At 43.2% G+C, this 23,764-nt stretch overlaps 1 protein-coding gene across 5 annotated transcripts in view; it reads left to right on the top strand.

The window, feature by feature from the left end:
• mcc (MCC regulator of WNT signaling pathway) overlaps window positions 1-23,764 on the top strand; it is a 192,106-nt gene that overhangs the window by 77,622 nt on the left and 90,720 nt on the right. Inside the window, exon 1 of one of the 5 annotated variants that reach the window (XM_080189017.1) lies at window positions 19,479-19,552. The exons of the other annotated variants lie outside the window; for them this stretch is intronic. The gene's annotated coding sequence lies outside the window, so the exon portion shown is untranslated. Of the gene's footprint in view, window positions 1-19,478; window positions 19,553-23,764 lie in introns of those variants that run through there. 5 annotated transcript variants of the gene reach the window in all.

The raw sequence follows: 23,764 nt of genomic DNA, 5'->3' as shown, positions 1-23,764 counted from the left end.
AATCGTTGTGGCTAGAGATTAGGAACAGCAAAGGGAGGAAGACGCTGGTGGGTGTCGTCTATAGGCCCCCGAATAATGATCTAGAGGTGGGGCGGGCTGTTAACACGCAAATAAGTGTGGCGTGCAGGAATGGGACGGCCGTAGTTATGGGGGATTTCAATCTGCATATTGATTGGTCGACCCATGTTGGACGCGGTGGGCTCGAGGAGTTCTTGGAATGCTGCCGGGATAGTTTCCTGGAACAGTGTGTGTTGGAGCCGACGAGGGAGCAAGCTATCTTGGATCTGGTGCTATGTAATGAGGTGGGTAGAATCAGGGACCTTGCGGTGAAGGATCCTCTTGGGGAGAGTGATCATTGTATGGTGGAGTTTCTGGTGCAGATGGAGGAGGACAAAGTGGGTTCCCGGACACGCGTACTTTGTTTGAACAGAGGGGAGTACGGTAGGATGAGAGAAGAATTGGCGAATGTGGACTGGGGGAGCGCGTTGGAGGGAGGGTCTGCTGAGGAGCAGTGGAGGATCTTTAAGGAGATCTTTCTTGGTGCTCAGCGGAAATTTATTCCGATGGTCAAAAAGGACCGTAGGAGGAGAGGTAATAAGCCGTGGATAACGAAGGAGGTGAAGGAAAGTGTAAAATTAAAAGCGGAGGAATTTAGAGTAGCTAAGAGTAGTGGGCGAGAAGAGGATTGGGAGAGGTTTAAATGTCAACAAAGATTGACAAAGAAGTTGATAAAGAAGGGTAGGAGAAACTATGAAGCTGGGCTAGCGCTTAATATAAAAAAGGATAGCAAGAGTTTTTATAAATATATAAAAAGGAAGAGGCTGGCTAGGGTGAACGTTGGTCCTTTAGAGGATGAGAAAGGGGACCTAGTGGTAGGGGATGGGGATATGGCTAAGGTATTGAATAACTTTTTTGTTTCTGTCTTCACGGAGGAGGACGTGAATAATTTGCCGGGTGTTAGCGATGGAAAGGTGGTAGGACTGGAGGGTCTTAATGACATTACTGTTACTAGAGAGGCGGTGCTCGACAGACTGGAGGGGCTGATTGTGGACAAGTCCCCAGGACCGGATGGAATGCATCCGAGGGTTCTGAAAGAAATGGCGGAGGTGATAGTGGATACCTTGGTGGTTATTTTCCAGACGTCGCTGGATTCCGGGGAAGTGCCGGATGATTGGAAAACGGCTAATGTTACGCCGTTGTTTAAGAAGGGTGCCAGGCAAAAGGCGGGGAATTATAGGCCGGTTAGTTTAACGTCTGTGGTAGGTAAAATGTTAGAATCTGTCATTAAGGAGGAAATTGCGAGGCATCTTGAAGGGAATTGCTTGATAGAGCAGACGCAGCACGGTTTCATTAAAGGGAAGTCGTGCCTGACAAATTTACTGGAGTTCTATGAGGATGTGTCTAGGGCAGTGGATAGAGGAGAGCCGGTGGATGTGGTCTTTCTAGATTTTCAGAAGGCGTTTGACAAAGTACCTCACAAGAGGTTATTGCAGAAGGTCGAGGGACATGGAGTTGGAGGTAGGGTGTTAGTGTGGATAGAGGATTGGTTGTCAAATAGGAGGCAGAGAGTGGGGGTCAACGGGTGCTATTCGGATTGGCGGATGGTGACTAGTGGAGTGCCCCAGGGGTCGGTGCTGGGGCCTCAGCTTTTTACCATTTATATAGATGATCTGGAGGAGGGAACCGAGTGTAGGGTGTCAAAATTTGCTGATGACACCAGGATTGGGGGAATGGCAAATTGTGCGGAGGGTGTGGAGAGTCTGCAGAAGGATCTAGATAGGCTGGGCGAATGGGCCAGGAAATGGCAAATGGAATTTAATGTTGGCAAGTGCGGGGTGGTCCACTTTGGTAGGGATAATGGTAGGAAGGATTATTACTTACGGGGTGAAAAACTGCAGCAGGCGACGGTGCAGAGGGACCTCGGGGTCCTTGTGCATGAGTCGCAAAAACCCAGCTTGCAGGTGCAGCAGGTGGTCAGGAAGGTGAATGGGATGCTGGCCTTCATAGCGAGGGGGAGGTCTTGCTGCAGCTGTATAGGGCATTGGTGAGGCCGCAGCTGGAGTACTGTGCGCAGTTTTGGGCGCCGCACCTGCGCAAAGATATTTTGGCCTTGGAGGGAGTGCAGAGGAGGTTTACTAGGCTGATACCGGAGTTGAGGGGGTTGAGCTGTGAGGAGAGGCTGAATAAACTAGGCTTGTACTCGTTAGAGTTTAGAAGAATGAGGGGAGATCTCATTGAGACGTATAAAATGATGAATGGGATGGATAGGATAGAGGTGGAGAGACTCTTCCCGCTCAAAAAAGACAGTAGGTCTAGGGGGCACAGCCTCAAGATAAAGGGGGGGCGGTTTAGAACGGAGTTGAGGAGGAACGTCTTCACTCAAAGGGTGGTGAATCTCTGGAATTCTCTGCCCGTTGAAGTGGTGGAGGCTGCCTCGCTAAATATTTTTAAGACGCGGGTTCTTGGGTTTTGATAAGAGAGGGGATTAAGGGTTATGGGGAGAGGGCGGGAAAGTGGAACTGAGCCACGACAGATCAGCCATGATCTTATTGAATGGCGGGGCAGGATCGAAGGGCTAGATGGCCTACTCCTGCTCCTATTTCTTATGTTCTTATGAATAAGGGTATTACGTTGATGCTTTTCCAATCCTTAGGGACTTCTCCAGAATTTAAGGATTCTTGGAAAATTACTACCAGTGTTTCCCGCTATCTCTGCAACAACTTCCTTTAATAATCTAGGATGCAGCCCACCAGGTCCAGTGGACTTATTGGCCTTCAGCTCCATTAGTTTCCTAGTACTTCTTGTCTAGTGATAGTTATTGTATTTATTTCCCCCCATTTTGTCCCTTGATTATTTAGTATTTTTGGAATGCTATTTGTGTCTTCTACCATAAAGACTGGCACAAAGTATTTTTTAACGCTTGCCATTTCCTGATTTCCTATTGTTATTTCTTCAGTCTCATTCTCTGAAGGACCTGTTTTTACTTTGAGGCTTTTGACTTCCTTTTTATGTATTTAAATGAGCTCTTATTTTTATATTACTCTTATTTTTAGTTTGCCCTTAGTTTATCTTTTTTTTTGGTCAGCTCTTGGTTTTAAATCTTTCCAAATCCTTTGGCTTACCAGTAACATTTGTCACATTGTATGCTTTTTCTTTCAATTTAAAACTATCCCCAACTTCCTTGGCTAACCATGATTGATGTGTTCCCTTGCTAGAATCTTCCTTCTGCACTGGGATTTATTTTTGTTGTGAGTCAATAATTATTTTCATTAACAGCTGAATTGCTGATCAATCATCCTTTCTGCTAAATTATTTTCCTAGTGTACTCGAGCCAACGCTGCTCTCATTCCTTTATAACTGCCCTTATTTAAGTTTAGCACAATTGTTTCTGGCCTGAGGCCCCCAGCCTCCATGTAGTATTGAGAAATGATGAACAGACTGTACACAGCAAAGCCTATGGGCCACAACAGTTATGGGGTTAAACCTTGAGTGGTTGGGGAGGGTTTTAACTAATAAGGCAGGGAGTGGGAACCTATGCCAGGAATCAGGACAAAAACAAGATACAGAAAGGGGAATAAGTAATAGATAGAGAAATTAAGGGCCAGTGTGAAATATTGGGAACAGGGCAAGTAATGTTAAAAAGACAAGCCTGAAGGCTTTTGTGTCTTAATACATGGAGTATTTGCAGTAAAGTGGATGAATTATTTGCACAAATAGATGTAACCTAGTATGATATAGTCAGGATTAATGGAGGCATGGCTGTAGGGTGACCAGGGATGGGAACCAAGCATCTAGAGGTAGTCAATATGTAGGAAAGACAGACAAAAAGGCAAAGACTGTGAAGTTGCATTGCCAATTATAGAAGAAATTAATGCACCAGTGACTAGGGATATTAACTGCAACAATGTGGAATCTGTATATGTAGAGCTGCGAAACTCTAAGGGTCTAAAAACATTGTTGGGGATTGTATATAAACCCCAAACTGTAGTGTTGATGCTGGGAATGGCGAGACACATGTGATTAAGGAACATCTGTAATGTTGGGTGATTTTGATCTGTATGTGAACTGGGCAAATCAAGTTAGTCATAGTGCTGTTGAAGAGGAATTCCTGCAGTGCATATGAGATGGTTTCCTGGACCATTACGTTGAAGAACCAACTAGAGAACAGGCTTTGCTAAACTGGGTATTGTCTAATGAGAAAGGAATAATTGGAGTATAGTTGGGTGAAACCCCCTTGGGGATGAGAGATCGTAATATGTTCGAATTTTTCGTCAAAATGGTAAGTGAAGTAGTAGATTCTGAGACGAGAAATTTGAATCTTAAGGGAGACTCCGATAGTTTGAGGCATGAGTTGGCTATAATGGATTGGGAAACATTATTTAAGGGGATGATGATGGATAATCAATGGTAAACATTCAAGGAGTGCTTGGGTGAACTACAACAGTTATTTATTCCGGTCTGGCACAAAAATAAAATGGGAAAGGTGGCCAAACCACAGCGTACAATGGAAATTAGAGATAATTCCATGAAAAATAGATCCAAGAAAGAGACATACAAATTGACCGGTGCAGCAGGTGGTAAAGAAGGTGAATGGCATGATGACCTCCATATTGCGAGGATTCGAGTACAGGAGCAGGAATGTCTTGCTGCAATTAATGGGCCTTGGTGAGGCACACCTGGAATATTATGTGTAGTTTTAGACCTTAGCTGAAGAAGGATGCTCTTGCTATAGAGGGAGTGCAGAGAAGGTTTATCAGACTGATTTCTGGGATGGCAGGACTGACATATGAGGAGAGGTTGAGTTGGTTAGGATTATGTTGACTAGAGTTTAGAAGAATGTGGGGTTTTTTGATTGAAACCTATAAAATCCTAGCGGGACTAGATAGGTTAGATGTAGGAATAATGTTCCTAATGGTGGGGGTGTCCAGAATCAGGGGTCATAGTTTAAGGATATGGGGTAAACCTTATTAGACTGAGAAAAGAAGAAACTTGTTCACCTAGAGAGTTATAAGCCTGCAGAATTCGCTACCACAAAGTAGTTGAAGCTAAAAACATTGTATGTTTTAGAGTCACAGAAGTTTACAGTGTGGAAACAGGCCCTTCGGCCCAACTTGTCCATGCTGTCCTTTTTTTAAACCCCAAAGCCAGTCCCAATTGCCCGCATTTGGCCCACATCCCGCTATACCCATCTTATCCATGTAACTGTTTAAATGCTTTTTAAAAAACAAAATTGTACCCGCCTCTACTACTACCTCTGCAGCTTGTTCCAGACACTCATCACCCTCTGTGTGGAAAAAAAACTCCCCTCTGGACCTTTTTGTATCTCTCCCCTCTCAGTTTAAACTTATGCTCTCTAGTTTTAGATTCCCTACCTTTGGGAAAAGATATTGACTATCTAGTTGATCTATGCCTCTCATTACTTTACAGACCTCTATAAGTTCATCCCTCAGCCTTCTACGCTCTGGAGGAAAAAGTCCCAGTCTATCCAGCCTCTCCTTATAACTCAAACCATCAAATTGTGGTTGCATCCTAGTAAATCTTTTCTGCACTCTTTTTCTAGTTTAATAATATTCTTTCTATAATGGGGTGACCAGAACTGTAGACACTATTCCAAGTGTGGCCTTACCAATGTTTTGTACAACTTCAGCAAGATGTCCCAGCTCCTGTATTCAATGTTCTGACCAATGAAACCAAGCATGCTGAATGCTTTCTTCATCGCTTTGTCCACCTGTGATTCCACTTTCAAGGAGCTATGAACATGTATGTTTTCAAGGAGTTTGGTATGGCTCCTGGGCGAAAGGAATCAAAAGATATCTCGGGTGAAGTTGAGATCGGGTTATTGAGCTTGATGATCATAAGATCATAAAACATAGGAGCAGAATTAGGTCATTCGGCCCATTGGGTCTGCTCCACCATTCAACCATAATCATGATAAATGGTGAAGCAGGCTTGAAGGCTGTATAGCCTACTCCTGCTTCTATATTCCGTGTTTCCATATCAGCGGGCAGTTGTTTTAATGAGCATTCATGAGATGCAAATAGCGTTCATGCCACCAGCGGGTTTTTGATTTCATTAGCTCATGCTAGATTCTCAGCTCCCACCTGTTACCAAACCTACCCTGGGCAGGGTAGGAGAATTCTGTCTAAGATGTCTAAACATAGCAAACATGGTTAGCACTGCACTCCTGCAGAATTTGCATTGAAAAAGTGGAACCAACTCTAGTAAACACATCCCTATGTCAGTGTTTTAGATCAAAGGAGCAGAAAGTGGTGATATGGGAGCAAAGCAAGCATATGGGCTCTGATTGCCGTTTCAAACATGATTTAAAAATACTTGCACAGCACTAATATTTACACCAATTAATTGTAAAATTGAGTATTGCAAGTGTATAACATTGATTAAATGCATTTTATACTGACTTAAGTTGAAGTAGGAAAAACTAAGAACTTTCAGTACTAATGCTTTCTTGCAATTTGTACCAATTGTTTGACTTTTAAAAGAAAACTTGGCTTGAATACTTAAGTTCAGTTAACTTAGTTTCTAATTTTGAGATAAAAACTTCAAAATAAATTGGATTTCATGTTACAGTGAAAATATGTGCAACATTTAACACCTACATGAAAAATAGGAGCAGCAGTAAGCCTTTTGGCCCATCAAGCCCTACTCTGCCATTCAATATGGCTGACTCTCTGTCTCAATCACATAAACCCACGCTCTCTGCATGCCCTTGATGCCTTTAGTGCCTAGTACTAGATATGATTCCAGTGTGTATTCCCCTTGATTTTCATTGACTCTAGTTTTTCTAGGGCTCCTTGATGCCATACTGAGTCAAATGCTGCCTCGCTGTCAAAGGAATTCATTCTTGCCATACCTTTGGAATTTAGTACTTTTTTTCTGTGTTTGAATCAAGGGTATAATGAAGTCAGGAACAGAGTGATCATGGTGAAACACAAACTTAGCATCAGTGAGCACATTATTACGAAGTACATGCTGCTTGATAGCACTGCTGATAATCCCTTCTATCACTTTTTACGATGATTGAGAGTAGACTGATGGGGTGGTAATTGAACTGCTTGGATTTATCCTGCTTTTTGTGGACAAAACATAGCTGAAGCATCACATTGCTGAGTAGATTGCTGTTGTAGTTGTACTGGAATAGCTCGTCTGGCATGGGTAATCCGGGAGCACAAGTCTTCAGCACTATTGCCTGAATGTTGTCAGGGCTCTGAGCCTTTACAGTATCCAGTGTCTTGAGCTATTTCTTGATATCACATGGAGTGAATTAAATTGGCAGAGGACTGATATCTGTGATGCTGGGGACCTCTGGAAAGAGTAAAGATGGATCATCCACTTGGCTGTTCTGACAAATGCCTTATCCTTTGCAATGATGGGCATGGCTCCCCCATCATTGAGGATGGGACAGATTTGGAGCCTCCTCCGCTGGTCAATGTTTAATTGCCCACCACCATTCACGATTGGGTGACACAAGGTTGGAGAGCTTAGATCTGGTCTGTTATAAAAGCGGGTTGATGGGTTTTTGAAAGCGGGTTGATGGGTTTTTGAAAGCGGGTTGATGGGTTTTTGATAAGAGAAGGGATTAAGGGTTATGGGGAGAGGGCGGGAAAGTGGAACTGAGCCACGACAGATCAGCCATGATCTTATTGAATGGCGGGGCAGGCTCGAAGGGCTAGATGGCCTACTCCTGCTCCTATTTCTTATGTTCTTATGTTCTTATGTTCTTATAACAGACCAAAATCAGCTTTACCTATTGCTTGTTGCTGATGTTGTTTGGCAAGTAATCCTGTGTTGTAACTTTACCAGGTTGATGCATTTTTGGGTATGCCTGGTGCTGCTTCTGCACTGTTCATTGAACCAAGGTTGGCCCTCTGGCTTGGTGGTGATCACTGAGTAGGTAAATGCTGGAACATGAAGTTACAGATTGTCATTGTGTACAATTGTGCTACTGCTGATGGCCCAAAGGTCCCCATAATTGCCCAGCCTGAATTGCTAAATTTGTTGGCAATCTGACTCATTCAGCACGGTGGTATGGCACACAGCATGATGGAAGGTCTCCTCAGTGTGAAATCAGGACTTCATCTCCGCAAGGACTGTGCGGTGGTCATTCCTATCAATAGTATCATGGACTGGATGCTGTCAATTTGCCCTCTTGTTGGTTCCCTCACCACCTGCTGCAGACCCAATCTAGCAGCTATGTCCATTAGAAGTCAGCCAGATTGGTCAGGAGTGGTGTTTGACAGTAATGAACATTTAAGCACTCCCCATCCAGAATACAGTGCTTCCTCCAAATGGTGCTCATCAGCTGAAGGTGAGCATTACATGGTAATCAACAGCAGGTTTCCTTGCCCATGTTTGATCTGATGCTATGAGACTTCATGTGATTTGGACTTGATGTTGAGGACTCTCGGGCAACTCCCTCCCAACTGTGTACTGTTGTGCTCCCATCTCTGTTGGGTCTGCCCTGCTGTTGGGACAGGACATATCAAGAGATGGTTATGTTTGGGATATTATCTGTAAGAAATGAATCCATGAATATGACTGTGTGGGTTTGACTGTTGCTTGATTAATGGATTGCACTCCCAATTTCAGCACCAGTCTGCAAATGTTAATAAGGAGGACTTTGCTAGGTCAACAGGGATGTTGTTATTTCCAGTGCCTGTGATGATACTTGATGGTCTGTCTGGTTTTATTGCTGAGAAAAACTTTAGAGGTTTGATGCAACTGAGGTCATTTAAGAGTCAACCACATACCTGTGAATCAGGAGTCACATGCAAGCAGCTGTATAGGGCATTGGTGAGGCCGCAGCTGGAGTACTGTGTGCAGTTTTGGGCGCCGCACCTGCGCAAGGATATTTTGGCCCTGGAGGGAGTGCAGAGGAGGTTTACTAGGCTGATACCGGAGTTGAGGGGGTTGAGCTATGAGGAGAGGCTGAATAAACTAGGCTTGTACTCGCTAGAGTTTAGAAGAATGAGGGGAGATCTCATTGAGACGTATAAGATGATGAATGGGATGGATAGGATAGAGGTGGAGAGACTCTTCCCGCTCAAAAAAGACAGTAGGACTAGGGGGCACAGCCTCAAGATAAAGGGGAGGCGGTTTAGAACGGAGTTGAGGAGGAACTTCTTCACTCAAAGGGTGGTGAATCTCTGGAATTCTCTGCCCGTTGAAGTGGTGGAGGCTGCCTCGCTAAATATTTTTAAGAAGCGGGTTGATGGGTTTTTGATAAGAGAGGGGATTAAGGGTTATGGGGAGAGGGCGGGAAAGTGGAACTGAGCCACAACAGATCAGCCATGATCTTATTGAATGGCGGGGCAGGCTCGAAGGGCTAGATGGCCTACTCCTGCTCCTATTTCTTATGTTCTTATGTTCTAGACCAGGTAAGGATGATTAAGACAAATTTCCTTCCCTTCAGGGCATTAATGAACCAGATTTTTTTTTTGTATAACGACAATTCATTTATTGTCATCATAGAACATAGAACATTACAGCACAGTACAGGCCCTTCAGCCCTCAATGTTGTGCCGAGCTATGTCCTAATCCCAAGATCAAGCTATCCCCTCCCTATAATTCTGGAGTGCTCCATGTGCCTATCCAATAACCGCTTGAAAGTTCCTTAAGTGTCCGACTCCACTATCACAGCAGGCAGTCTATTCTACACCCCAACCACACTCTGAGTAAAGAATCTACCTTGGACATCCCTCCTATATCTCCCACCGTGAACTTTATAGTTATGCCCCCTATTAACAGTTACATCCACCTGAGGAAATGGTCTCTGTACGTCCGCTCTATCAATCCCTCTCATCCTCTTATAAACCTGTTATCTTCCTCTGCTCCAAAGAGCCCCAGCTCCCTCAACCTTTCCTCATAAGACCTACCCTCCAAACCAGGCAGCATCCTGGTAAATCTCCTCTGCACTCTCTCCAATGCTTCCACATCCTCCTTATAGTGAGGTGACCAGAACTGAACACACTATTCCAAATGTGGTCTCACATTGCAGCATAACCCCATGGCTCTTAAACTCAAACCTCCTGTCAGTAAATGCTTCAAGCCTTCTTCACGGCTCTATCCACTTGAGTGGCAACCTTCAGAGATCTGTGGATATGGACCCCAAGATGTCTCTGTTCCTCCATATTCCTTAGAACCCTGCTGTTGACCCTGTAATCCGCATTCAAGTTTGGCTTCCAAAATGAATCACCTCATGCTTATCAGGGTTAAACTCCATCTGCCACTTTTTGGCCCAGCTCTGCATCCTATCAATATCTCTTTGCAGCCTGCAAGAGCCCTCCACCTCCTCCACTACTCCACCAATCTTGGTGCCGTCAGCAAATTTGCTAACCCACCCTTCAGCCCCCTCTTCCAAGTCATTGATAAAAATCACAAAAAGCAGAGGACACAGCACTGACCCCTGTGGTACACTGCTGGTAGCTGGCCTCCAGTCTGAAAATTTTGCCTCCACCACCACCCTCTGTCTTCTATGAGACAGCCAGTTACTTATCTAATCGGCCAAATTTCCTCCTATCCCACATCTCCTTATCTTCTTCATGAGCCTACCATGGGGAACCTTATCAAACGCCTTACAAAAATCCATGTATACAACATCAACTGCTCTACCTTTGTCCACACACTTAGTTACCTCCTCAAAGAATTCAATCAAATTTGTGATGCACGAAACTATGCTGACTATCCCGGATTAAACTGCATCTTTCCAAGTGGTCATAAATCCTATCTCTCAGGACCCTTTCCATTAACTTACCGACCACTGAAGTAAGACTATAGGCCAGGACAATAGGAATGACCCTGATAATTATAGGCCAATTACCAGGGTCATTCCTGTTAATTTTCTTTCTTGAAGGGGGAGAACAACATCTGTCACTCTCCAGTCCTCTGGGACTATCCCCGTGGACAGTGAGGACCCAAAGATCAAAGCTAAAGGCTCCACAGTCTCATCCCTTGCCTCCCAAAGTATCCTAGGATGTATCCCATCTGGCCCAGGGGACTTATCCGCCCTTAGATTTTTCAAAATTGCTAATACACCTTCCCTCAGAACATCTACCTCCTCCATCCTATCAGCCTGTATCGCACACTCATCCTCTCGTTAGTTAACACTGAAGAAAAGTATTCATTCAACACCTCACCTATCTCTTCTGACCCCATGCACAAGTTCCCACTACTATCTTGATTGGCCCTAACCTCACTCTGGTCATTCTTTTATTTCTCACATAAGAGTAAAAAGCCTTGGGGTTTTCTTTTATCAAGGACTTCTGCCTTTTATCTGCCAAGGACTTCTCATGCCCCTTCTTAGCTCTCCTAAGCCCTTTCTTTAACTCATTCATAGCTACCTTGTAACACTCAAGTGACCCAACTGAACCCTGTTTTTTCATTAGACTTTTAATTCCAGATTTTTATGGGTTGAATTCAAATTTCACCATCTGTTGTGGAATTCAAAGCCAGGTCCTGTCACTTTACAGGACAGGAGGAACCCAACTTCCAGACATTGGCATGATCCTATAACCATTAGGTTATGGTGCAACCAGTCTTCCTGTCTACAGGAGGGATGCCTTGTACCCGTGAATCGCCTCCAAATGTGGAGATGCTGACATTGAACTGGAGTAAACACAGTAAGAAGTCTCATAACGCCAAGTTAAAGTCCAACAAGTTTATTTGGTAGCAAAAGCCACTAGTTCTCAGAGTGCTGCTCCTTTGTCAGGTAAATGTAGAGGATATCACGACAACCACTGTCATGAGCCAACTAGAGCTACACAATGCCATGTACTCTCACAAATAGAGTATTTGGACTTTCATTTTAGCTCTGAACTCTCTTCACTTTGCAGAACAGGTTGGTCCATTCTCATTGCAGGACCTAGAAACTACCTGGTGGTCAGACCCACCCAATCTCCATGAACCTATTATTCAAAAAAGATCATGTGAAGATAAAAAATTATTTTTCAAAACTTTATATTTGAACTCCATACCTTCAACATAAATTTAAAATTTGATGCAAAGCAATTTTTGGAAACTATTGATGATAAACTCACTAAGCAAAAGACTACAGTCAGACATACAAATAAGTCAACAATATGCGTAGCTGAGTGACAGATGTAACTTAATATTGACAAGTATGATGGTATTTTGAAAAAGTGTGGGGTGGGCACATACGCTCAATAAAAAAATACTGAAGATCATTGAGGAATCGACTGACATGAGTACAAATACATAACTGTTTGGGAGTATGAGTATATGGAAACAGTCATTTTTAAAAGAAGTCCCAGGGTATTCTGAATTTTATGAAGTACAAGAGCAATGAGTTAACTTAAATGAAAGGCACATATTGATTAAGCCACATTTAGAGAACAATGGATGCTCTAAGGGAAAAAATTAGAATACCATGCTGAAAACACCCTAAGCAAAGAATGAGAAATTTTAGTTATGAAATAAAAGTAAGATAATTTAGTCTATTTCACTGTAGCAGAAAGGAAACAACATAGAAGACTTTAAATTATGAAGAGTTTTAAATGCGGAAAAATATTTTCTTTGGTTAAGGAGTTGGTGACAAAGGGTTAACAATTTGCAATTGTGACTTGAGTGCGAGAAGAATTGTTAGTTGTGGAATGCTGTATCACAGGACTGGTTGAGGCAGCTAACGTTGAACTTTCAACAGAAAATTGGATGCATGTTTGAAGCAGAGGAATGTGCCAAGTTGACAGGGAAAGAGAGAGACTCTGGGATTACTTTTGGACAGCTAGCAAGACATGATTTGTAACATTCAATATTTCTATGGCTTTTTTTTTGTCCTAAATGCCAGCGAACACCAATTTGAACCAACATGTTGCAACTGAGTGGCTCATATTTCTAGACCTTGAGACTAATAGGAACGGTAACATAATAGTAATGTTATTGGACCAGTGAGCCAGAGGCTTAGAGGAATGTTCCAAGGACTTGAGTTCAATCCTGCCATGATAGTTAGGGACTGTAAATACAATTAATGAATACATTGGGAATAAAATGCCAGTTTCAGTAATCAGGAAACATTGTTGTAAAACCCACCTGGTTCGTTAATGTCCTTCACTTAGCTATGTCTATTGCTTGCTGCTTCCACTGTTTGGCATGCAAGTTGTGTAGTGTAGTAGCTTCACCAGGATGACACCTCATTTTAGTGCCTGGTGCTGCTCCTAGCATGCCCTCCTATACTGTTTATTGAACCGAGGTTGATCCAGGCTTGATAACAATAGTAGGCTGCGGGATATGTTGGGCCATGAGGTTACAGATTTTTTAAAAAATTCTTTCAAAGAGCAAAGAACAACCCAGCACGGGAAACAGGCCCTTCGGCCCAACGAGCCCGCGCCGCCATCTTAACAAAGCATTTTCCTACACCTACCTAGACCCGTGTGTATGCGTATGGTACCCCCATTGGAAACCAGATGCAGGGGAGAATAGTTTAGGGACAATTTGTTACACCAATCAGCCTAAGAGCACATCTTTGGAGGAAACCGGAGCACCCAGAGGAAACCCACGCAACCACAGGGAGAATGCGCAAACTCCCACAGACACTGGCCCAAATCCATGTATCTGCACAGCTATCAGTGATAGTCACTGAGCTGTTGTGGTGCCCATCTGCTGGTCCAGTTTTAAGCACACACAACAACACGAAGTACTAGGCCACTCTTGAAACATCCAAGAGCAGCCCACGCACGACCCACCGCGTGCATGCCCCTCGTTAGACAACAAGGTGGACCGACACACCTGCAGAGTAAAAGAGACAAAACATCAACATGCAGCATTAGATTTCCAGTAACGTCCCAAGGCTCTGACCCTTTTAAAAACCGTCTCCTATAACCCTCCATCCCTGTTTCACTCGTGCCTATCTAAGTAAACCTTAAACAAGTCCAGCGTGCCTGCCTCCACCACCTTACTTGGTAGTGCATTACATTCCCCACGACCCTCTGTGTGAAAAACCTCCCTCTCGTATCCAAATTATACTTCTCCCCCCTCACCCTTAGCTCGTGACCCCTCGTGATATTTGACTCCAATCTAGGAAAAAGCCTGCCACTGTTTACTCTGTCTATACACTTCATAATCTGATACACCTCTATCAGATCCCCCCTTAATCTCCGTTTTTCTAAGGAAAAGAGCCCCAGTTTACCCAATGTTTCCTCATAACCCAGTCCTTCCATACCAGGCAGCATCCTGGTAAACCTCCTCTGCACTCTCTCCAGGGTCTCCACGTCCTTCCGGTAGTAAGGTGACCAGAACTGGACGCAGTACTCCAAACGCGGTCGAACCAACGTTCTGTACAACTGTAGCATTAGACGCCAGCTCTTATACTCTATACCCTTTCCTATAAAGGCTAGCATTCCGTAAGCTTTCTTCGCAACCTTCTCCACCTGGGTTGCCACCTTCAGAGACTTGTGCACTTGCACTTCCAGGTCCCTCTGCATTTCTATACTCTTAATTGGTCTACCCTTTATCATGTAACTCTTCCCTGCATTATTCCTTCCAAAATGCATCACCTCGCATTTATCTGGATTAAATTCCATCTGCCATCTATCTGCCCAATATACCACCCTATCTATATCCTGCTGTGTCACCTGACAATCCTCCTCGCTATCCGCCAATCCTGCCATCTTTGTGTCATCTGCAAACTTGCTGATCACACCACGTACGCTCTCTTCCAAGTCATTTATATATATTACAAAGAGAAGAGGTCCCAGTACTGAGCCCTGCGGCACACCACTGGTGACAGACCTCCAGCTAGAGGAGGACCCTTCCACTACTACTCTCTGTCTCCTGTTGCCTAGCCAGTTTTCAATCCATCAGGATACCTGTCCCTGTATCCCATGTGCCTTAATCTTTTCTACCAGCCTACCATAAGGGACTTTGTCAAACGCCTTACTGAAATCCATATTGATGACATCAATGACTCGTCCATCGTCAACTGTTTTTGTCACCTCCTCAAAAAATTCTACCAGATTCGTAAGGCAAGACCTCCCCTGAACAAAGCCATGCTGCGTATCCCTAATCAGATCGCAACGCTCCAAATGCTTATACATCCTATCCCTAAGAATTTTTTCCAACAACTTTCCTACCACCGATGTCAAACTCGCTGACCTATAATTACCAGGGTTATCCCTACTGCCCTTTTTAAACAGTAGTACCACATTAGCTATCCTCCAGTCCTCTGGGACCTCACCTGTGTCCAAAGAAGAGACAAAGATTTGCGTCAGAGGCCCAGCAATTTCATCTCTCACCTCCCTAAGCAGCCTGGGATAAATGCCATTAGGCCCCGGAGCTTTATCAGTTTTTATGATACCTAAAAACCCTAACACTTCCTCCCTTGTAATGGATATTTCCTTCATCTGGTCTACAGCTCCCTCCAAGACACCAAGCCCCTCTCCTTCGTGAATACCGACGCAAAGTATTCATTCAGGATCTCTCCCATTCCCTCAGACTCAATGCATAGTTCCCCTCCTTTGTCCCCAAGAGGACCTATTTTCCCTCTAACCACCTTCTTGTTCCTAATATAAGAGTAAAATGCCTTTGGATTTTCCTTAATGCTATCAGCCAAAGCAATTTCATGCCCCCTTTTCGCCCTTCTAACTCCCCTTTTGAGCTCCCGCCTGCTCTCTCTATATTCCTCCAGTGCTCTCTCCGTTCCCAGTTGCTTAGACCTAACATATGCCTCTTTCTTCTTCCTGACCAAGTCCTCAATATCCCCTGTAATCCACGGCTCTCTAATCCTGCCTTTCCCATCCTCCCTCTTTACCAGCACATGTCTTTCCTGCAACATTTTCAGTTTGCCCTTGAAAGCTTCCCACTTGCAATCCATGGGGCATGGATGTCGCAGGCTGGTCAGCATTGATCAGCATAATGGGGTCTGGAATTAATTAAGATGACTCCCAGCGCATGTCTCTTCTGACTGTATGCCACTGTACTGCCATGTCTGTTAGCTTTTTCCTGCCATTGTGACAGGACATGCCATCGGATGGTGGCGGTGTCTGGGACTTCGTCTGCAAGGTATGGTTCCTTGAGTATACCTCTGTGAGGTTGTTGCTTGACTAGCCTGTGGGATAGCTTTCCCAATTTTGACACAAGCCCCCGTGCTAATACGGAACACTTAGCAGAATCCCCAAAACAGGTTGCCATTTGTGGTGCTGACATCAATGCTGAGTGGTCCATCTAGTTTAATTTCTTTTTAAATTTGCAGCAGTTTTGATCCAACTAATTGGCTTGCTAGGCCACTTCAGGAAACATTTATGTGTCAGCCATATTGCTGTGGTCTGGAGTCGTGGGCAGACCAGGCAAGGACAGTAGATTCCTTTCATTAGAGGACATTAAAACGGATAGATGAAAAGAAGTCTGTCAGTCTCAACGCACTGTTACAAACAGGCACAGATGCACCAACCAGGATATTGAGCAAATAAAGACTGAAAATGCTCATGAGGGTTGGTGGCATCGGTAGAGGGAGAACGATTGCTGTTATAGGTCTATGACATTTCATCAGACTTCTATTTTCTAGTGGTTCCCATTTTCAAGAAAGGGAACAGGGATAGCCCGGGAAATTACTGACTGGTGAGTCTAACGTCAGTGGTTAGTAAGTCGGTGGAGAGGATTCTGAGGGACAGGATTTATGAGCATTTAGAGAAGTTTAGTATGATCAGAAATAGTCAGCATGGTTTTGTCAAGGGCAGGTTGTGCCTTACGAGCCTTGTTGAGTTCTTTGAAAATGTGACTGAACACATTGACGAAGGAAGAGCGGTGGATGTGGTTTATATGGACTTCAGCAAGGCGTTTCATAAGGTCCCCCATGCAAGACTTCTTGAGAAGGTGAGAGGGCATGGGATTCAAGGGGCTTTGGCCTTGTGGACCCAGAACTGGCTTGCCTGCAGAAGGCAGAGAGTGGTTGTGGATGGGTCTTTTTCTGCATGGGGGTTGGTCACCAGTGGAATGCCCCAGGGATCTGTTCTAGGACCCTTGCTGTTTGTCATTTTCATAAATGACCTGGATGGGGAAGTGGAGGGATGGGTTAGTAAGTTCGCCGACGACACGAAGGTTGGTGGTGTTGTGGATAGTCTAGAGAGATGTCAGAAGTTGCAGCATGACATAGATAGGATGCAAGACTGGGCGGAGAAGTGGCAGATGGACTTCAACACGGATAAATGTGTAGTGGTCCATTTTGGCAGGTCCAATGGGATGAAGGAGTACAATATCAAGGGTAGGAGTCTTAGCAGTGTTGAGGAGCAGAAGGACCTTGGGGTCCGGGTCCATAGGACTCTTAAATCAGCCTTGCAGGTGGAGGATGTGGTCAAGAAGGCATATGGTGTACTGGCCTTTGTTAATCAAGGGATTGAGTTTAGGAGCTGGGAGGTAATGCTGCAACTTTACAAGACCCTTGTCAGACCCCACTTGGAGTACTGTGCGCCGTTCTGGTCGCCTCACGACAGGAAGGATGTGGAAGCTACTGAGAGGGTGCAGAGGAGATTTACAAGGATGTTGCCTGGATTGGAATGCATGCCTTAGGTTGAGGGAGCTAGGGCTCTTCTCCCTGGAGAGATGAAGGTTGAGAGGCAACCTGATAGAGGTTTATAAAATGGTGAGAGGTATAGATAGGGTGGATTCTCGGGGGCTATCTCCCAGGGCTGAAACGGTTGGTACGAGAGGACACGGGTTTAAGGTGCTGGGGAGCAAGTACAGAGGAGATGTTAGGGGTAATATGTTAGGAAATGGCAAATGGAATTTAATGTTGGCAAGTGTGAGGTGGTCCACTTTGGTAGGAAGAATGGTAGGAAGGACTATTACTTACGTGGCGAAAAACTGCAGCAGGCGACGGTGCAGAGGGACCTCGGGGTCCTTGTGCATGAGTCGCAAAAACCCAGCCTGCAAGTGCAGCAGGTGGTCAGGAAGGCGAATGGGATGCTGGCCTTCATAGCGAGGGGGATTGAATATAAAAGTAGGGAGGTCTTGCTGCAGCTGTATAGGGCATTGGTGAGGCCGCAGCTGGAGTACTGTGTGCAGTTTTGGGCGCCGCACCTGCGCAAGGATATTTTGGCCCTGGAGGGAGTGCAGAGGAGGTTTACTAGGCTGATACCGGAGTTGAGGGGGTTGAGCTATGAGGAGAGGCTGAATAAACTAGGCTTGTACTCGTTAGAGTTTAGAAGAATGAGGGGAGATCTCATTGAGACGTATAAGATGATGAATGGGATGGATAGGATAGAGGTGGAAAGACTCTTCCCGCTCAAAAAAGACAGTAGGACTAGGGGGCACAGCCTCAAGATAAAGGGGGGACGGTTCAGAACGGAGTTGAGGAGGAACTTCTTCACTCAAAGGGTGGTGAATCTCTGGAATTCTCTGCCCGTTGAAGTGGTGGAGGCTGCCTCGCTAAATATTTTTAAGAAGCGGGTTGATGGGTTTTTGATAAGAGAGGGGATTGAGGGTTATGGGGAGAGGGCGGGAAAGTGGAACTGAGCCACGACAGATCAGCCATGATCTTATTGAATGGCGGGGCAGGCTCGAAGGGCCAGATGGCCTACTCCTGCTCCTATTTCCTATTTCTTATTTCTTATGTAAGTTTTTCACTGAGGGTGGTGATTGAGTGGAATTGGCTGCGGTCGGTGGTGGTAGAGGCAAACTCACTGGGGTCTTTTAAAAGACTTCTGGATGAGTACATGGGATTGGGAGTTATAGATAGTTCTATGGCCTGGTAGGTATGGATATGATCGGCACAACTTGTGGGCCGAAGGGCCTGTTTGTGCTGTAGTGTTCTATGTTCTATTGCTGACAGATGGGGAGGAAGAAAGTTCAATGGGACAAATATGGCATCCATGCTATGATTTGAACTGGAAATGGTTAGCTTGGAACATGCTATGATTAAAACTGTGGCGTCAACATGGTATATAGATGGCATGATGGCACAGTGGTCAGCACTGCTGCCTGCACAGCACCAGGGCCCACGTTCAGTTCCAGCCTTGGGTGACCCTGTAAGGAATTTGTACATTCTACCCATGTCTGTGTGGGTTTCCTCCCCGTTATACAATTATATATGAATTGGTATGCTCAAGTTAATAGACATTTTACATAGTTAGATTATATCTCTCATTTGTCTAAAAATGCTGAAAGATTGAAAATCCTTCCAATTTTATGTTAGTATTTTGCCGTTTTTAGTGACTTTCCATGAGGAGTTAAGAAAAATCTTAAAAATAGAAGATATCTTGCAGAATACTTGTTGTCCCTTCACCTAATTCCCTGAGACTCAGTATGGTTTCATCTCAGTTGCTGCATTTCATTTCCTGGTTTAAAAAACACTTGTGTTTACCTTTGTAAAGAAGGCTGCAGCTGTGCTATGTTATTCAGATGAAAAATCTGGCCCTCAGGAAAAAGAGGAGGGGTGAAACACAGGCTTGTGGTTAAGAACCAGCTGTGGCCACTGTCAAAGCAGTCACTCAAAACTCGTAGTCTCCGTTTGAACAGGAAGTGAGGGAGGCATGCAAGTCAATAGCTGAATGGATGTTTAAAACGTTGCTAGATTTGGTGCTTTACGAATGTGAGTAATCAATAGAATAGGCAAAAAATTTAATATAAACAAATTATAAAGTAAAAGTAAGTGTATTTATTTTTGATAGCAAGTTGAAGGTGTGTGGAATAACAAGTTTTCTGTGGCCTTTGTGGAAAAAGTTGAGCAATTGTCAGGAAAGCAAAGATACTGCAGCAACAAATAATGATGGAAATTATTATTTCGAAATAATTTATTATATGGAAACAATGGAGTTCCTTATTTTAAGGAGTGACATTTTCCTTTTAAAGAAGAAGGCAGAATGTCTATTTTCTTAACAAATGTAATTACTTTCACAGAAATTGCTCGATTTCAAAGCTTCGTGTTCTTGAATTTTTGGAGGAAACGGGCATTCTTCCATTTTTCATAAATTGAATTTAAAATGTGTTTTTATTTAAAGCTTTGTGAATGTATGTATTTTTGCCAGCGCGGTTTAACTTCACTCTTGCCCTTCTGGAATGGGCTGTGATATGAGAATTACATTATAATAAAATATCAGGCATGTTTATTAAATTTTTTACATGATGCAGTTAAATGATGATAGACAAGGGCCTGCTGCTTCTGTTGGTAATGTCGTGATAGGTGTTTAAAATATTTACACTGCCTTTGCACAACCTGTATTGTGTACAATAGCTGTATAGTGCAATTGTGTCTTTATAACATATATCAAACTCAATCTGACAGCAAATTTCCACAGTTGCTTTCTCAAAAAACTGCCATTATTTTCTCAGCTGAAATTTCAAGTACCCAACAGCTTTTAAAAGACAAAATTGTATATTTTCTAAAAACATTATCTATTGGATTATTTCTTAGTTATAATTTGTCTACCTTTAAGTTTTCATTTGATTACCTGATACCTTGGGTTGTCATGGTTTTGTACCCAGAATGTGATTCTGAATTATAACTTCTATCTGTGGTGGAAAGTCAAGGGGTGCCAAAAATATGTGAATTTTTTGCACACTTGCCCAAGTTGAAAAATCATACTCCAACTCCTGATGGGAGCTTTAACTTTCAGTGGACAATCTCCACAGGCCCCAGTGTGGTGTGGGGGGGTCTTAGCCAAGCCTCCTTATGACCGGGCCAGACTGGGAATGCCTATTAAGGTCTAGCTTTGAAACAGCAGTTTTGTATTGAAAACAAAATCAAAAGCATTTCCTGCTATTATAAAGGTATGTTGAATTTTGTTCATTTAAAATGTAATTTTTAATTTAATTTTTATGATTGAAGATATGTATAAATGAACATAGATTTTGTTTGTTTTTAAATCTGTGACACTATTTAAATCTGCACTATTTAAATTATATAACTTTGGGTGGCATGCTTATAAGCGTTTGTATGTTTTAACTTAGAGTATGGAGACTGAAAATATAATTGGGAAGAAGGGAAGTCAGAATTTTTTGGACCACAATTTGAATACTTTATTGCATGAGGTTGAAGAAAGGAGAGTTCACATTTTGGGCAGTGGAAAATCTAAAGCACTCGGTGTTTATTATTAGTATTCCTGTGCCTTGTTTACTTCATTTACAATTATCTCATATTTAACTTGGAGCCGGCACAGTGGCACGGAGGTTAGCACTGCTGCCTCACAGTGCCAGGGACTCGGGTTTGATTCTGGCCTTGCATGTCTGCCACTGTGGAGTTTGCACTGCCTCCCCGTGTCTGCATGAGTTTCCTCAGGGTTACTTTCCCACAGTCCAAAAATGTGTAGATTAGGTGGATTGGTCATGCTAAATTTCCCCTCCAGTGTCCTAAAATGTGTAGTTTAGGGTAAATATGTGGGGTTACTGGGATAGGGCATGGGGATGGGCCTGGGCATGACTGTCGGAGAGTCTGTGCAGACCCGAAGGTCTGAATGGCCGCCTCTGCATGGTGGGGATTCTATGATTAACTGTTTGTTTTGATGTTTCAATAAAACATTTGTATGATTTCATATTTAATTATTTTTAATGTTTCAATGAAGTATGAGTAGAATTTGGTACGGTTTATTGGAAAACATTTATTAACAAAAATGTTATAAATACAAAACTTTGATACCATGGTAACATTGTAACTTGACATTTTACTTCAGCACTAGTAACTACCTCAGCTTTTCAAAATTTCTTGCAATAAATATATTTTTTCAATTCAACACACACAATATTTTTCTACATAAACACAACTGTTCTTTTGTATTTTTGCGAACAAGGAAGTAAGGGGGGAGGAGTGCAGGAGAGATGGGGTTGCGGGGGGGGGGGAATGTTTGGACATATCAGTTATACATTTTAGAAACTCAGTGTCCAAAAACAGCAGCTGCCAGATAATCTTGAACTGCCCTTGCATCACCTGGAGCTTGGGCTTTCCCATCTACACCAGGAGGTATGTCTGCCTCGGGCTCGATACTGCTCCTGCATTTCTGTTGGCAAATCATCTTCCAGGTGAATGTCACGGATGCCACGTTGAAAAGATGGAAACATAAAAACATTCAATGCTGTTATGACTTTCATCTCCACTGGTATGGCAACGTGGCAGTTAGAATTTGGATTTCACAAGGGTATCCCGTTGCTTTCTTGCTGAAGTGTAGTCTTCTGGCACACATCTCCTCTGACATCGTTTCGTATGATGTCCTTTGCCTGTACACACTCTCAGGTGGATAATTGATTTGCTTCCTTGCCAGGCAAAGATGTAGCCTGACTCCTCTCCTCAGCTCTGTGCCTACATCAAAACTCGAGAACTTCAGCGATTTTAAGAAGCAGTGCTAAAAATGAGGGGTCCCAGTAGGTGGAACATAATTCCCGGAATCTTCTGTCTGTTCATGCCTTGCTGCCACTTCAAGCAGGGATAGAGAATTTGGTACTAATCCAAATCTCCATTTACTGCAGCAGGGCCAGAGAATTCTGTTGGCGTGAACGGCCAGAGAAACTCGCCCAAGTTTTTCAATTTGCATAGTATTTACATTTTATACAACACTGCTTAAAATGCAGAGCCAAATCCAAAATGAACTATAGCTGAAACTTATTGCAAACACTGCAAATCCATTTTGTTATATGTGAGTGTACTTTTTACTGGAATTACTATTAAGACAAAGTTGTTTAAAAAAATTCAAAATTTTCTTTAACTTTCTGTGCTTTACATATTTTTAAAACACCTTTAAAATGCATTTACAAAAAAATGTCGTCTGCCTCTACTTGCTGCAGCGAGACCAGAAAAAGGTGTGCAAATAAATAAGTGTAAAAACTTGCTGAACATTGGGGCAAGTGATAGAAGTTAGGGGAACATTGCAGTGCTTTAAAAAGCAAAATTAAAGGCATGCTTTCAGCGCGTTAGTCCATGTGTCGGGACTTCTGGATAGTCCTGAAGTGGATGCGTGGTGCACAATCCCTGTAAATCGGGATTCAGACCAGTGGTTACGGGCCAATATATCTGATGTCATTGAATGCATCAGTATCATTCAATCACCTGTGTTCATAGACTATTCTAACAGCTTTTATTATTTCCGAATTATCTTAAGTAAATTTGGAGAACTGATTTTGAAATCATTAGTGAGGTGAAATTTATATTGAAATATTTTTGAAGAGGGGATGTGTTTGTTTAGATATGTGAATTAGATATTTAAAAAAGATTTTACATGCCTGTTGCAACTTTTGTGTTCTATAAATGTCAAAGTATATTGCCATTAGAGTTGGTTTCTTTTTAATTATTTTTTTCCAAAAAACAAGATTTAATTTTGAAGTGTGCAGTTACCTCACTGTGGCAGTTAAGCAATGCAATCATTCTAATTGTTGACAGCTGTCCAGTATAGAGCCACAGCAACAGAGAGGCAGCTTTTTTCATTTAATTTGTTGCTCTTTACAAAGTAAAAGCAGAAGACTTGAATTTTGAAAAAAAACTGGTTTCCATTTGTTATTTTAGTTGTAACTAATTTTTACAGCCAAAAGAGTGTTAACATGCATCCAGTAGGCAATCACAAATGTAATGTTTATAGATTTCCTGGGATAACACCAATCAGTAGATTACACACGAGAGATCCTTTCATGTTCTTATCCTCCCTCACCCCCAGTGAAAACCAGTATTGTCAGGCCCCAATCTTAGTTCTGACAGGCATCAGCAATTCACTCATGAGACAAACTTTGCATTCAAATCCTCTGGCTCACCTTTCATACAGCTGTTGAATCTCAGGCTCTCTATCGTGATACTAGATTATTATGCCAAACTCACGTCAGCATC

The sequence above is a fragment of the Carcharhinus amblyrhynchos genome, chromosome 5, assembly GCF_965287045.1.
Source record: "Carcharhinus amblyrhynchos chromosome 5, sCarAmb.v2.hapA, whole genome shotgun sequence".
NCBI lineage: Eukaryota > Metazoa > Chordata > Chondrichthyes > Carcharhiniformes > Carcharhinidae > Carcharhinus > Carcharhinus amblyrhynchos.
The sequence above is the reverse complement of the archived record's forward strand: the minus strand, read 5'-3'. Positions and strand labels throughout refer to the sequence as shown.